The sequence below is a fragment of the Sciurus carolinensis genome, chromosome 1 (genome assembly GCF_902686445.1).
Source record: "Sciurus carolinensis chromosome 1, mSciCar1.2, whole genome shotgun sequence".
In the NCBI taxonomy this organism is placed as follows: Eukaryota; Metazoa; Chordata; class Mammalia; order Rodentia; family Sciuridae; genus Sciurus; species Sciurus carolinensis.
In genome coordinates, this window is record NC_062213.1 from 51137123 (window position 1) to 51152517 (window position 15395).

Sequence of the window (15395 nt, forward strand, 5' to 3'; positions counted from 1 at the left end):
CATCATGAAGGGGCATTGACACTGCTGCCAGTAATGGGTAGGGTCTCAAGGAATTCAAAATAAAGAGCGGAGGGATCTCCATCAGAGGCGAGGCTGGAGAAAGTCGGTAGGGTCCCATTACAGTGACCCTTGAGGGCTTCCTTAGTCAATTCGCATCTTATCCTGTTTCTGACCCTCATCTTTACTTTGTAGGGATTTGGGGTTTCTGTTATTTTGTTTTATGGTTTGTTTACATTGTTTTGAGCTACAATTCACAAACAGAATAAATGCCAAAACATTTTCCTGGGGGCTCCAGTTTCTTTTTGTAAAGTTTATGGAGTTTGGGTTAGATAACCTCTTAGATCCCATCTAGTGTTGAGATTTATATCTAACTTAGCCCTTCAGTCTCGTATTTGTGTGATTATATTTATTTTCTAAAGCTAAACTTTGCCAACTTTACATATCTCTGCCTCAGTTCAATATAAAAACCAAGTCCAGCGAAACCCCAGGTGATTCCAGTGTGAGGAGCGCTGCTCCCCTGTTCTCATTTCCCTGTAGGAGATGGCTGGAGGCTAAGGAACCAAACAGCAGGAGGAGAATCACACACTGTAGGAGGTGTGCATGAGGGCAAACCCAAATTATACATTAGTGAGCAGGCTTCTCATAAAATGGCATTACTGTGGTGCACCTAATCCTTTGTTCTTTGGCTTTTCTGATTGCCAACTCTGATGACATGCAACTTTGGCTTTTCATTCCTTCTCTCATTTGCCTCATTCCTGTTTCTTATTCTGTCAAAATCATGTTATCCTGCAACCAAGTCAAGCTGTCTTGTCTCCGTCTCTTGTTCTCTGTCTCTTGTGTCCTCCGTCTGCTGGGGAACTTGCTGCAGAATTCACCTCCCTCTGCACAACACAGGCCTGTGCTTCTGATTGCAGGCAATGAGATTTTCCTCCCACCTATCTCCAAGCACCTTGGTACACTAGGAAAAAAACTCCATTTTGCCTGAAGTTTCTTGAAAATACTTTTTTGTAAAACCTTTGAGCCATTTTTACTTTAAGATTTTAGTTATTCACAAGGAAAAGGAACTGGCAGGACTCACTAGACATGTACAAGAGTACATTTTTTTCTTCTTTTCCTCTCTTTTTCCCTACTTCCCCAATTTCTTCTGCTTTTCTCTTTTCCTTCCACCCAGAAAGGATGTGAAACAACTTTCAAGAGAAATACATGACTAAATATAATCATGTCTAGATATTATCAAAGTAAAGATTTTTGGTTGAGAAAATCAAGACATTTGGGGAGAAATCAGAGAGAAATCAGGAATGAAGTTATATTCAAAACAAATGACATGAAGTCCTTGTTCCATGTTTGTAAAAGGCAAACTGCAAATTTGGCTTTAGCCAGGTTAGCAGCACATGCTTAGAGGAGAATCTGACCTGCTGTTTATAAGAGAAACCAAGCAGCTATAGAAAACACAGTATGTTTTGAAGCAGAATTGAGAGAAATTTTTTCCATGAACCCTCCTAAAGAAGATGCCCTATGTACAGCATTCTCAGTGCTATCCTTACAAAAAACAGCAGCACATAAAACGCCTTTTAAAGGTTTGTACTTTGGACCACATATCATGCCAATTCAGTACAAAAAATTCAAGGGACTACTATATTGTCCTGATCGGTAGAACTCTTCTGGGTTACTTAATCCAGGGATAGATTTTAGAAACTTAAGAACAGTAGTGTGTATTCTGTGGTTCTTTATGTAAAGTTCTCTTTGGAGATTCAACATGCACATTAGCATAAAAGGGCTCTGAACAGTCTTAAAGAAGTGTTTTTGGAAGTAAGTGCTGGAGAGTAATATTGGCCAAATTATATTGTATTGTGTGCATGTATGAATATGTAACAACAAATCCCATCATTATGTTCAACTATAATGCATCAATAAAAAATCTGGAAAAAAAGAAATATTCTCACCTTTGTTTAACTTGTTTGATACCAAAACATGTTTAAACACAGAACTGGTTTTCATATTATATTGTTGTTGTCATCTCCCAGTTTATTACTTGGGCAATTTCCCTATATTTAAGGAATAGTAGTTACTGAATTTATTTGGGTTAACCAAACATAAATGTTTTAGAAATTATACCTTCAAATATCAGCTTTTGAATTGTTACAAAGTCTGATGGAAATTAGGTGAAATGAAATTAAAACTTGGAAAAGATTTCAATAACATTTTACTTTATGTTAAACAAAAGCTGTTTCCTTCAGAACTCAAGGAAATGTCCATTTTGATAGTTTAAAAAATGACTAATTCAAATACTACTGACACAAAGTTAACCGTACTTTCAGTTTTTCAAATATAATGAGGATAACTGCAAAAGCAACCATTAAACTGCTGAGGTTGAGGGTTTTTGAAAAACTGAATTGACTAATCATTTTTAATGCTAGAGAGTTAAACCATGATTAAACTTATAAAACAAGTATTTCTTAGGTATGCTCCAAAACTTTTTTAATGAGCCTTGTATATTGAATTTCTAAGTAGAAATAAAAATTTTATAATAATTCTATTTTAGGTTTCCTTTTCAGTGTAAAGAGAGAAATTTAATGAAAGATATTTAAATAAATAACTGCTTCAAGCTTTCTGGTTCTATTATTAGATGTACAAAATTCTCACCGAAACTATTTTTTCCTAAGCAAAAGAACAAATAAACAAGCACCAATGAATGAATTGCATATGAATCAGAAGTTCTTCTCCCTCCAATTTTTTCTAAGTAATACCTTTGTGGTAGTTAGTTCTTTTCTGTTCTCAGTTCATTCTCACCCTTTAGTTTTATGAACATGCTATTTTGGGATCACTATTTATCTGGATGTAATGCAGATTCTAGCCTACCTTCATTTTTAGAACCTACATTACAATTAAATCCACTTGCTGAGAAAATTATTAGGTAGACAGAAGAAATCCTATTTTACTACATTAGATTCTGCTGGATACAGAGGAGTATTGCATGTTGGCCATTTTTAAAGGGCTATAAACTTCCAGTGAGTGATATACTTCTCTTTGGAAGTTATGGACAGTGCAAAATATTACAGCTCAAAGATCCTATCCCATAATTTTTACAGATGCAGAGACTGACAATTAGAGATGGAAAGAGATTTTCCTATGATCATTTATAAGTTTGATGGCAAAAAATTAGAAGAAGCCTGGGTTTTCTTATTCAGAGGCCAGTGATTTCATCCATAGAAATCTCTATAGACACAGCACATTATTTTTCTGTTGTTCAAATGAGTTTGTAAAAGTAGTAAGGACTAGAGTTTATAAGTATTAAAGTACTGACTAGTAAATAACACACACAATAGCAACACACCAAGCCAAATTATCCCGAGATCTGAAGCAATTCTGGTGTTTGCAGGAGGTTCATCCACTCTCAAGCTACTTATTGAATTGAGAAAAACACAAAGGTGTGCTACAGATACATGGTTAATCCTTGTTCTTATTCTTCTCTGAAATCTAACCACCATTTATACACTACTGACATTGAAATCCACTTGTCTAGCCCAGTCCACTGTCCCAAAGTCTCACATCATAAATCTAATTACCTGCTCTTCTAAGTTCCTCAGGCACCTTAAACTTAGCAGGACAAAATTTGAACTCATCTTCTTGACCCTCTGGTCTAGTCCCTGTCCTGAATTCCTATCATGGGAATGCCCTCAACATCCCTATAGCTTCTCAGCCTGGAAATCTGGTCATTGCTCTGAATGCCTTCCTCTCTCCCAACCTTCATAACCAACCCGTCCCCAAGACACAGAGCTGTTACCTCCATGGTCCTGTGCAGCCAAGACCTTTGCTCCATCTTCCTTGAAGAGCTTTAATTCAGGCTCCGGCCTTGTCTGCCAATCTGTAGCAGCCTCCTAACTAGTTTTCTGTATGACCTATCATTTTCTTTTGGACCATTAATCAATGGTTTCTATTGTTTGAGCAATAGGATATATATTTACTTGATTATCAGAACCCTTTTAAATTCTGTGTGGACCAGTGGTCACCGTGGATTTTTGCTTAGGCAACTGATGCTAAAGTTCCTGTTGCTTAGATCAAGCTGTAGCTTGTGTTCCCTCCATTAACACAACAATCACATCCTGTTTCCTGCTTGTTTTATCAGATATCATGGGAGATAAAAAGGGGAGTATGGCAGGTGTACAGGGCCCTTGGGGATTCATAATTAAATAGGTTTTAGTAATTTCATGAATAATTTTCTTACTTGGGAACATGTATAAATAGATATAAATATAGAAACATAAATGGCAGTATGCTCTGTCTTTCCCTTTTAGAGTGTTTAAAGAAAGGGAGGAATTTGGCAATGTATGTAAACGTTAAACAAATGAAGGTTCACAAAGGATGACAAAAAACAAATAACTGGAAAATGTTCTAGAATGCACAAGCAGGAGTTCTAGAACGTATAAGCGTGTGTGCATGTATCCTTTTGTGTGTGTGACTTCTCATTTTTCCCATTCAGGACCAAGTGCAGTTTTGCACTGTGGCTTCATATTCAGTCTTGTTGTCAAGATTGCAGCTGACAGCTCCGACTTTTAAAAAATGTCACATATACTATCTTGAGGCTAAAATGGGGGATAAATTGTTTATTCTCTTAAATCTCTTTACTGTAACTTTCCTCACCAGTTCTCAGATTTGACTCTTTTTCTGATCTCTTTTGATACTATTTTTAAAGACCCATACTTCCCTTTTAGCTCAAAGAAGTTAGTGCCTAATTAATGACACCTGCATCGCCAAGTGTTCTAGATGCATTTCATAACCCTTCCTAGGAGACAACCACATGGAATTGCCAAAGAGCATTTGTACTTCAAGCAACAGATGTGCTTTCTATATCTTTTCAACTTAGTGAACTTTGCTTAATAATTTGTGTGATTCCTATTTAAAATAGAAATTCTAAACAAACAGACACAAAAACCCATCAGTTGTTCCTGTTTGAATACTTAGTTCCCTTACCTAGCCCAGAATCTCTGCCTTGGCATCCATCTCTATTTCTAGATGCTCTAGATAGTTAACATATCTGGGAAGCCCCAGAGATCTGACCTAAGATTATAGAGAAGAAAGCAGGTCAGCAGATAGGGAACTACCAGATGCAAAATAGGGAAACCATGCTCCCTGGGAGAACTGGCACCCCAAACAGTCCACTGATGGTTCCAACATTTGTACTGCACAGCTGGCGGGATCACTACCTGCCTTGTTTCTTTTTTTTTCTGTTTCCCCTCCATTACTCTCTCCCTCCCTTTTATTTCTTTGATTTTCTCTCCTTCCTCTCTCCTTTCTCCTGCTTGCTTTTATCAAGTGTCCCTGTGTGTCAGGCGCTGTTCCAGGTTTTGCAAATAGAAAGATTAAAAATCCACAACCTTTGTCCACAAGGGGCTCAAAGTCCAGTGAAAAAGACAAATACATTATCGTGTGTTTCATGATTAGTGTGGAAGTTGCAGAGATAGAGTTCTGCACACAGTAATATAAGAACCCAGGGGAGGGAAAATCCAGCTCTGATATTGGATTGAAAGGTAGAGAGCAGGTAGAAATGGAGAGACTTCTGTGTGGGTAGAGATAAAATTGGTGTAAGGGGGACGGGGAGAGAGGCACAGAGGCATATGAAATTCTATGAGAGAATTAGAAGTGATTCCAAGAACTAAATCATAGGTAGGTAAGGGAATGGTAGAGGATAAGAGTCAAAAGAAAGGCTTTGCATGTCTCCAAGGAGTTTAAAATGTATATTCTAAATAATGAGGGAGAAGTATTGGCAGGCATGAGAACCACTGAATGATAACTATAATAGTTATAAGCATACTGAACACTATATTGTAAACACCATTCTTATTATCTTAAAGACATTTTAACATTTAATTCTCAAAATAAGCCTGTTAGGTAGGCACTCAAATGATTTCCATTTTACAGCTAGAGAAACACTTTAGAACTGTGGCTTAGAAACTTAACCAAGCTCACTCAGGTTTAATCAAGTTATAGCTAAAAGAATTGGCAAATGGAATTACATCAAATTAGGAAGCTTCTGCACAGGAAAGGAAGTAAACAACTGATAAAATGGAAGAAAATTTTTGCTCGCCATTCATCTAAAAAAATATTTATATCCAGAACACATAAGAACTCAAAAAATTTAACCTCAAAAGAACAAGAAGTCCAGTTTAAAAAAATGGGCAAATGATCCAAAAGAAGTATAAGAGATCTCAAAAGAAGTACAAATAGCCAATAAATACAAGAAAAAAAAATGTTCAACGCGTTTAGCCTTGAGGGGAATGAAAATCAAAACTACATTGAAATTCCATCTCACCTCAATCAGAATGACTGTTACCAAAAAAAGCAAAAAATAACAGATACTGACAAAAAAAATATGGAGAAAAGCTCTAATGAAGACTCTGAAGCCCACAATGACTACACTGTGGTGGGAAGGTGACTTTAGTACAGCCACTGTAGCAAACAGTATGGAGGTCCCTCAAAAAGTTAAAAATAGGGCCAGGCATGGTGATGCAGGCCTGTAATCCCAGGAACTTGAGAGGCTGAGACAGGAGGATCTAAGTTCAAAGCCAGTCTCAGCAACTTAGCCAGGGGGCCCTGTCTCAAAATAAAAACACCTTACAGAAATAGAGCAAGAAATTATGAAATTCATCTGGAAGAATAAAAAACCCAGAATAGCTAAAGCAATCCTTGGCAGAAAGAGTGAAGCAGGGGGTATCACAATACCAGATCTTCAACTCTACTACAAAGCAATAGTAACAAAAACGGCATGGTATTGGTACCAAAATAGAAAGGTGGATCAATGGTACAGAATAGAGGACACGGACACAAACCCAAATAAATACAATTTTCTCATACTAGACAAAGGTTCCAACAATATGCAAAGGAGAAAAGATAGCCTCTTCAACAAATGGTGCTGGGAGAATTGGAAATCCATATGCAACAGAATGAAACTAAACCCATATCTCTCACCATGCACGAAACTAAACTCAAAATGGATTAAGGATCTCGGAATCAGACCAGAGACCTTGCATCTTATGGAAGAAAAAGTAGGTCCAGAGCTTCAACATGTCGGCTTAGGACCAGACTTCCTCAACAGGACTCCCATAGCACAAGAAATAAAAGCAAGAATTAATAACTGGGATAGATTCAAACTAAAAAGCTTTCTCTCAGCAAAGGAAACTATCAGCAATGCGAAGAAAGAGCCTACAGAGTGGGAGAAAATCTTTGCCAATCATACTTCAGATAGAGCACTAATCTCCAGAATCTATAAAGAACTCAAAAAACTCTACACCAAGAATGTAAATAATCCAATCAACAAATGGGCTAAGGAAATGAATAGACACTTCACAGAAGAAGATCTACAAGCAATCAACAAACATATGGAAAAATGTTCAACATCTCTAGTAATAAGAGAAATGCAAATCAAAACCACCCTAAGATTCCATCTCACCCCAATTAGAATGGCGATTATCAAGAATACAAGCAACAATAGGTGTTGGCGAGGATGTGGGGAGAAAGGTACACTCATACATTCTGGTGGGGCTGCAAATTAGTGCAGACACTCTGGAAAGCAGTGTGGAGACTCCTTAGAAAACTTGGAATGGAACCACCATTTGACCCAGCTATCCCACTCCTTGGCCTATACCCAAAGGACTTAAAATCAGCATATTACAGAGATACAGCCACATCAATGTTCATAGCTGCTCAGTTCACAATAGCCAGATTGTGGAACCAACCTAGATGTCCTTCAACTGATGAATGGATAAAGAAACTGTGGTATATATATACAATGGAATATTACTCAGCCATAAAGAATGATAAAATTATGGCATTTGCAGGCAAATGGATGAAACTGGAGAATATCATGCTAAGTGAGATAAGCCAATCTCAAAAAACCAAAGGAAGAATGATATCGCTAATAAGTGGATGATGACACATAATGGGGGGTGGGAGGGGTTAGTGTTGGGGTTGGAGTTGGGTTTAGGGAGGGGGGCAGGAATGGAGGAAGGAAGGACTGTATAGAGGGAGGGGAGGGGTGGGAGGGGTGGGGGGAAGGGAAAAAATGGCAGAATGAATCAAACAACATTACCCTATGAAAATTTATGATTACACAAATGGTATGCCTTTACGCCATGTACAGACAGAGAAACAACATGTATCCCATTTGTTTACAATAAAAAAAAATAGGCTATGTATCCTACAGCTTCTCAAGTTAGCATAATAGATGCCTTGTGTTCTTTAATATTAACTTAATATCCATATGATAGCATGTCTACCTAATATAATAGGTGCCCTGTGGACTTAAACATTAATATAATATCTATAATATGACATCTTAATACCATCTATATCCTGTGCCCTTAGTACTAATATTATATCCCTGCTATAGGATTAAAACTAGTATAAGGGACAACTTGTGTCCTTTAATGTTAATATGAAAAACATATTGCATTCTTTAAAATTAATATAATACCTGTCCTGTGGCCTCTGATATTTATGTAATATCCATAATAAAGCATCTAAAATTAAAAAAAACAAAAAACAAAAAACACCAACAGCTGGAAGTGTTGCTCAGTGGTTAAGCACTCCTGTATTCAATCCCTCGTACTACAAAAAAGAAAAGTTAAAAATAGAAATATCATATGATCCAACTATAAACTACTCCTGGGCATACAATGAAGATACCAGAAAACCCATGTTCCTCACAGCACAATTCACAAAGCCCAGATGTGGAATCAGCTTGGGTGTTCATCAAAAGACAAATGGATAAAGAAAAGGTGGTTCATATACACAATGAAATATTATTCAGGAAAAAATGGCATTCACTGGAGATCATTATGTTAAGTGAAATAAGCCAGACTCAGAAAGACACGTATTCCATGTTTTCTTTCATATATAGAATCTAGGTGGGGAGAGATGAAATGAAAATAGAAGGGGGAACATTAGGGATGGGGAAAGGATAGGGGTGGGGAGCTTGTAATGGGGAAGTTGGATATGATCGTCTGCATACATGTGTGGAAATGGCAGAGCAATACCCCTTGTTCTGTACAATTAATGTGCTAATAATTATAATGATGATTAAAAATACACAACTGAAATTCAATCTTAGGCAGTCTAACCTAGAGACTCTTACAGTAAACACTACATAACAATAATGAACAATAATGATTTTGCAGGATGAACTATGACCAGTGGGCCAAATTCAAACACCACCTGCCATTAAGAATCATTTGGATGTTTTTAAATGATTGAAAAAAATTTTAAATAGAATATTTTGAATAGAATATTTTGTGACACATGAAAGACATTTGGATTTCAGACTTCCGTGTTCATAAAATGTCTTTTTGTGAATTTTCAAAAAATTTTTATTTGTTCTAATTTGTTGTACATGACAGTAGAATGCATTTATACATTTTGATAGATCATAGATAAGTGGAGTATAATTTCTCATTTTTCTGATTATACATATTGCAGGATCATGTTAGTCATGCAGTCATATATGTACATGAGGTAATAATGTCTGTTTCACTCTACTATCACTCCTACCCCTTCCCCTCCCTTCACTCCCCTCTACCCTAATATAAAGTAACTCTATTCTTCCCTATACTACGCCCCCCATTGTGAATTAGCATCCGCATATCAGCGAAGACATTTGGCTTTTGTTTTTTTTTGGGTTTGACTTATTTTGCTTAGCAAGATATTCTCTAACTCCATCCATTTATCTGAAAATGCCATAATATTATTCTTCTTTATGACTGAATAATATTCCATTGTGTATATATATCACAGTTTCTTTATCCATTCATCTGTTGAAGGGCATCTAGGTTGGTTCCACAATCTAACAATTATGAATTGAGTTGCTATAAATATTGATGTGACTGCGTTACTGTAGTAGAAGACATACAGGTGATTAATAAATATATGAAAAAGTGTTCAACATCTCTAGTAATTAGAGAAATGCAAATTAAAACAACTCTAAGAATTCATCTTACTCCAATTAGAAAGGCTATTATCAAGAACACAAACAATAATAGATGTTGGCATGTTTGTGGGGAAAAAGGCACACTTTTACATTGCTGGTGGAGTTGCAAATTGGTGCAGTCACTCTGGAAAGCAGTGTGGAGAATCCTCAGAAAACTTGGAATGGACCCACCTTTTGACCCAGTTATCCCACTCCTTGGTTTATACCCAAAGGACTTAAAATTAGTGCACCACATTTTCTTTATCCATTCATTTTTTGAAGGGCATCTAGTTTGGTTCCCTGTTTCAGTCATGGTGAAATCAACTGCTATAAACATTGACGTGGCTGTATCACTGTAGTATGCTGATTTTAAGTCCTCTGGGTATAGGCCGAGGAGTGGGATAGCTGGGTCAAATGGTGGTTCCATTCCAAGTTTTCTGAGGAATCTCCACACTGCTTTCCATGATAGTCGCACCATTTTGCATTCCCACGAGCAATGTATGAGTGTACCTTTTCCCACATCCTCACCAACATTTATTATTGCTTGTATTCTTGATGATTACCATTCTAATTGGAGTGAGATGAAATCTTACAGTAGTGTTTTAAAACATAACCACATCTACTTAGTTGTAGGTTACCTGTGGATATCTTCAGATAACAAGTGCTGAATTAAATAGCTCTGATAAAGACTATAAAGTCCATAAACACTTAAATGACTATTATATGACCCTTTATGGAAAAGGATTGCAGACCCCTGGTAGAGTGGAAAAGATTCTGAGAGGAAACCTGAACACAGACAGGTTGGAGGTAAGAAAATAACAGATAGCCTTCATTCAAGTGGGTTTGGTACAGAGCAAAGAATTTGGTCCTGCTTAGCAGGTCCACAATAGTTGGAGGCTTTGGGAGACAAAACCAACTACCAGCATTTAGCCCAATTCCTAACTTGTAATGGGGACTAAAATAAACAAGATGAATGAATGAATAGCTATAGATAGCAGTGGGGCCATAGGAGACTAAGGTTTGGTTCTATTAACATATCTAAGGTCCCAAGCTGGAAAATTGCCACCTCCTGCAACTCTAGCTTTGTAGTGACTTTCCTGCATATGAGTCTCTCTTTTGAGGAAGATATGCCTATCTAAATGACACAAAAGAATTTCAGAACTGGAGAAAGAATTTCACACCTAGAAAGAATAAAAGAAAAATCAACCTTCTATATTTGTAGATTGAGGTCTGGAAAAATTTAGAAACTGATCCAAAGACCTATGGCTAGTAAGTGGAGAATCTGAGACCCCTTCTCCCTGTGATTTTTCCTGCTGCAATGTCATGAGTGGAGATGAAGTTTATATGCCCATCTCTCACAATTCCTTATAAGAGTTAAGAAATACTTTAATCTTTTGAATAAACCCACTGTTCTTCAAGCACCAAAGGAATGCAGGGGGGAATTTCTGGGGAGAAAAATCACCATCTGTGCAGCTCAGTCCTATAAACTACTATTGCACTCTTTCCTCCTACATATACTTTTAAGGGTAGGAGAAGCTCCTGCATTTACTCACTCATTTCATAAGTATGCACTGGGCATTGTTCTTTGCACTAGTGTTTATAGCAACAAACCCTGCCAGTTGGTCCATAGTTTCCTGATTGTAAGCCTGCAGTCCCATATCCCAGGAATTCCCTCAGTTCTGGAAATACCAAAACAGCTGTTTTAACCTTGGATAGAGCAGTAAAAAAGACTGATCCAGTCTCTGAGTCCACTGATATTTCGGTCTAGCAGGAACACACTGAACAGACAATTTTTTAAAATACATTTTATTCAGTTATAATTATTTGATTTCATCTACAACTATATAGTTTAAAGAAAGTTTCATATGTCGACATGTTTATGCTGAGACCTGAAGGGTGTGTAGGTGCCAATCAAATGAGGAGAAGCAGTAAGACAATACAGCAGAGTCTAGGATAATGCATTTGAAAAACAGACAGGAGACCAGAAGATGTTTGGTATGAAGGGTCATGTTAAGGGCTTTTAACTTTATACTAAGTGCAAAGGGAAGTTGTTGAAATGTTAAGAGTGCAGAGACATTTTTAAAAGATTCATCTGGCCACTGTTGGGAGCAGGAATTGAGGAGTAGTATACAGAGTGGCTATGGCAGAGTAGTGAGGAGGTGTTGCCATACTCAAGGTAAGCTTGACCAGATAAACAGAGGAACAGGTGGAAAGATAGGGCACACTTAAGAGGGACGATGGAAGCAGAACTGATGGGCCTTGGTTGATTGGTTGATTTGTTGAATGCCCAGAGTGAATACAAGATGAAGTCCATTTATTGGGATTGCTGAGTTACTGAACACCACGGAGTTGAGCATCAGTATTTTGGTAATAACATCTTTGAGTTCCTCATAAGCTCCAATGGGATATGCCAAGCAAGCAGTGACTATGGATGTGTTTAGAATGCAGAAGACAATATAGTCAAGGAACAGTACTGGGGGCCATAATAATGGACAGTAAAACTTAGAAATACTGTGGAGAGTAACACAAGAAGAGAATTAATCATTCTGAGGTATTTGATGTTTGTTGTTGCTGGTTTGTCCAGGTAGATTGGCAAAGGGGATGGTATTTGCCAGGAAATGATTGAACAGAAATATTATGAAATCTAAGCTAGCTAATTATTTACTTACCTTGCGGGCTAGAAGACTAAATAGGATTAATAAGTAGAGAGAAAGGAAGGAAGTGGAAAGAGGATGTGATCAAGGTCTTAATTAACCCACTGATATAAAGGCAGTTGGATGAGACAGCTTGCTGGAAGGTTAAGAGGAGTGTACCTTTTGGTGATTTGGGAGGTTGTACTGTTTCACAGTACCATTGGTGACACTGGTGTGGCCATAGGAAGGTATACCTGTGGCAGAAATGAGGGAGGTGAATTTCCATGTAAAAGTCTCCTGGGATGATGGCTGGCATCGGGGTAGAAAGAAAATGTTCCTAAGACTTGGAATCTTCCATAAATGAAAGGGATACCACTGGGAAGTGAGGGGATAATAAGAATAAGGAGGAAAGAAGGTTATTTAGCTCAGCCATAGGAAGCTCAAAGCAGAGACATTTTGTTTTTCTTTTTAAAGCCATGGGTTGGAGGGGAAGGGTTTCAGGGATAAAGAGCAATGACTTGAAAGTGGGGAGCAAAGGAGACACTGATCCCAGCTCTTATTCCTGAGTTACAGGGAGTATCAAAAAAGAAATACCTTTACTTAAGAGCATTGTGAGAAGTGTAGGCCCTTATGTGAACATCCAAGTTTTAGGTAGAGTAAGGAAGTTGAGAAGGTAAGGCCAAATAATTTCAGCCAAAAGTTCTTGGGAGGCAATCGAGGAGGAAGGGTTTGGATACCAAGATTCTGGAGAATCACTGAACAAAGGAACTTTTCTTGAGTAGTGCTGGAGGAAACCAGACATGAGCAAAAGGTAGAGTGATTCCTTGTTGCACAGAGCAAGCGTTGCTCCTGGCAGCCATGGCAGAGGTTGTGATGTGGAACCAGGGTTACTTTCCAGGAGTCCTCTCTTCTAGGGAGGTGGAATGAGCACGGCAGGTGTGGTTGGGGAAGCACTGTGAGTGCTGAATGGGACAGGTTGGTGAGCCACGGGACCCCAGAGCTAAGGAGAGAAGGTACTCCAGAGGCATGCTCCGGGTGACGATTGGCTTTGGGCACAAATCTGGCCTTCTCATCATGAGTGTTGAGAGGCCACCTAATGAAAGACCTGTGAACAAATTCTAAATTCCCTAAAGTTCTCTCTTATGTTTTACAATGCCCTGCCAACACTTTTGGTAGTTGTTGGTCTAAATAACAAAAGAATGAGTAAATGAGCCATTGGTTTTAGAATCTTGTTTCCATGCAGTAGAGGGAAGACCCTTTGGAAACTTACCTTGTCTTCTCTGGACATGTCAGTATTTCTAGCTTCCAGATGGTCCAAAAATTAACTTTTCATGGCAATGCTCTTCTTCTGTGTTGTTCCAGTGACCACAACTTTACAAATTATGTTTACCAGCTATAGCTATTTTATCCAGCTTTGTTTCATCCATCTACTTCCTTCAATATCTGCCTTGATTTTTGAAACGCTTATTTCCTTAGCTAAATTTCTCAGGTCAGGAATGATATAATTAGACCGTGATTCATCTGGCTTTAGACCTCAATGCTATATAAAAAAGTTGACTCTTATGAAGTTTCCTGATGTAGGTCCTGGGGTGGGGGTGGGAGACAAATAAACACTGACATGACAAGAATCAAGGACTATTTTTGAGATTTACACAAGCTACTTCCTTCCTCCTAAAAAATAGTCCATAGATTGCTCTCATTATTTGATAGCTATGGGATATAGAACCTTGAGAGGATGTCAGATTGTAGTCATAGAAGCTAAAATTAAGAATTTCAGGTTATGGATTTGAACTTCCCCATGCTCTGGAGGCTCACTCTACTTATGGTGTTTACCCCCGAGGGTGAAATGGTCGCCTGGTCAGCCAGCACTACCAGGATGTCAGAGTCTGAATTGCCGAGGGCTTTGATTTATGTAACCTTCTCTCCTTCACCTAATTACAGATAGGCCAGGAGGTTGCATCCCTTATCTGGAAACCACAATCAGGAGTTTCTGACTCAATTCCTTACCCCATTTACTTTAAGGTCTTCAGAGAAACTAGACTGCCTTCTATTTAGAATTACCTACGGCCAGTCTAAGCTGACTCATTCCTTGCTGATGGTACAATCCCGTGAAAGGGAAGACTTGGTGAATGATGCAACCCTTCTTCCTTGTTTTAGATTGGGTTGGGATTTGTTTGATTCCGAGTTGTAAGTGCTTGATTTTTTAAAGAAATATATTTGCTTCTGTGGTCACTGAACCTCAGGTCCCAAGTTCTACTGCCTGTCTTATAAAGTGAAAAATGACTGTAGTGAGTGCTTTGTGTGCCCCAGAGAGGATAAAACCTAGACCCCAGCACCAAAGATTCCTGGGACTCATTGTGAATCCCTCTCCACCCTGCCTGAGGATGCTGCTCCTTCCAAACTGTTCCATGTGTTCCATTTAGAGAAGCTTGAAGCTGTTCACAAAGATTTAGACCTAGTGTCCCAAAATTTTCTACAGAGTCAAACTACCTAAGAAAATATGGCTCATTACACAGGTGTTACTATGTTGATTTTGTCCAAAACAAAACAAAAATATAAACCCAATGCTATTATCGAGTTTGATTCCCCAGCTTATTTAAAATGAATTCTTAATGAATTTTGAGATTTTCTAAAATACCAAGTCCACCTGAAGGGTACTGACTTGCCACTGTTGTTGTACTAAAGTGGGTGGGAGGAAAAGCCTGGAATTTGAGGACAGAAGTTGAGGGTCTATGTTCTTAGACTTGGGATGTGAAAGTCGTTAGCCCCTTTCAGTCTCTGCTGCTTCATCTGTCAGCCATGAA

General features: G+C 38.1%; 1 long non-coding RNA gene across 1 annotated transcript in view; it reads right to left on the minus strand.

Annotated features, from left to right (window-relative positions):
• LOC124992724 (uncharacterized) overlaps nt 1-3856 on the minus strand; it is a 30596-nt gene extending 26740 nt beyond the window's left edge. Inside the window, exon 1 of the long non-coding RNA XR_007110181.1 lies at nt 3785-3856. This is a non-coding gene — a long non-coding RNA (uncharacterized LOC124992724). The remainder of the gene's footprint in view (nt 1-3784) is intronic.
• Between the last annotated feature and the right edge of the window lie 11539 nt (nt 3857-15395).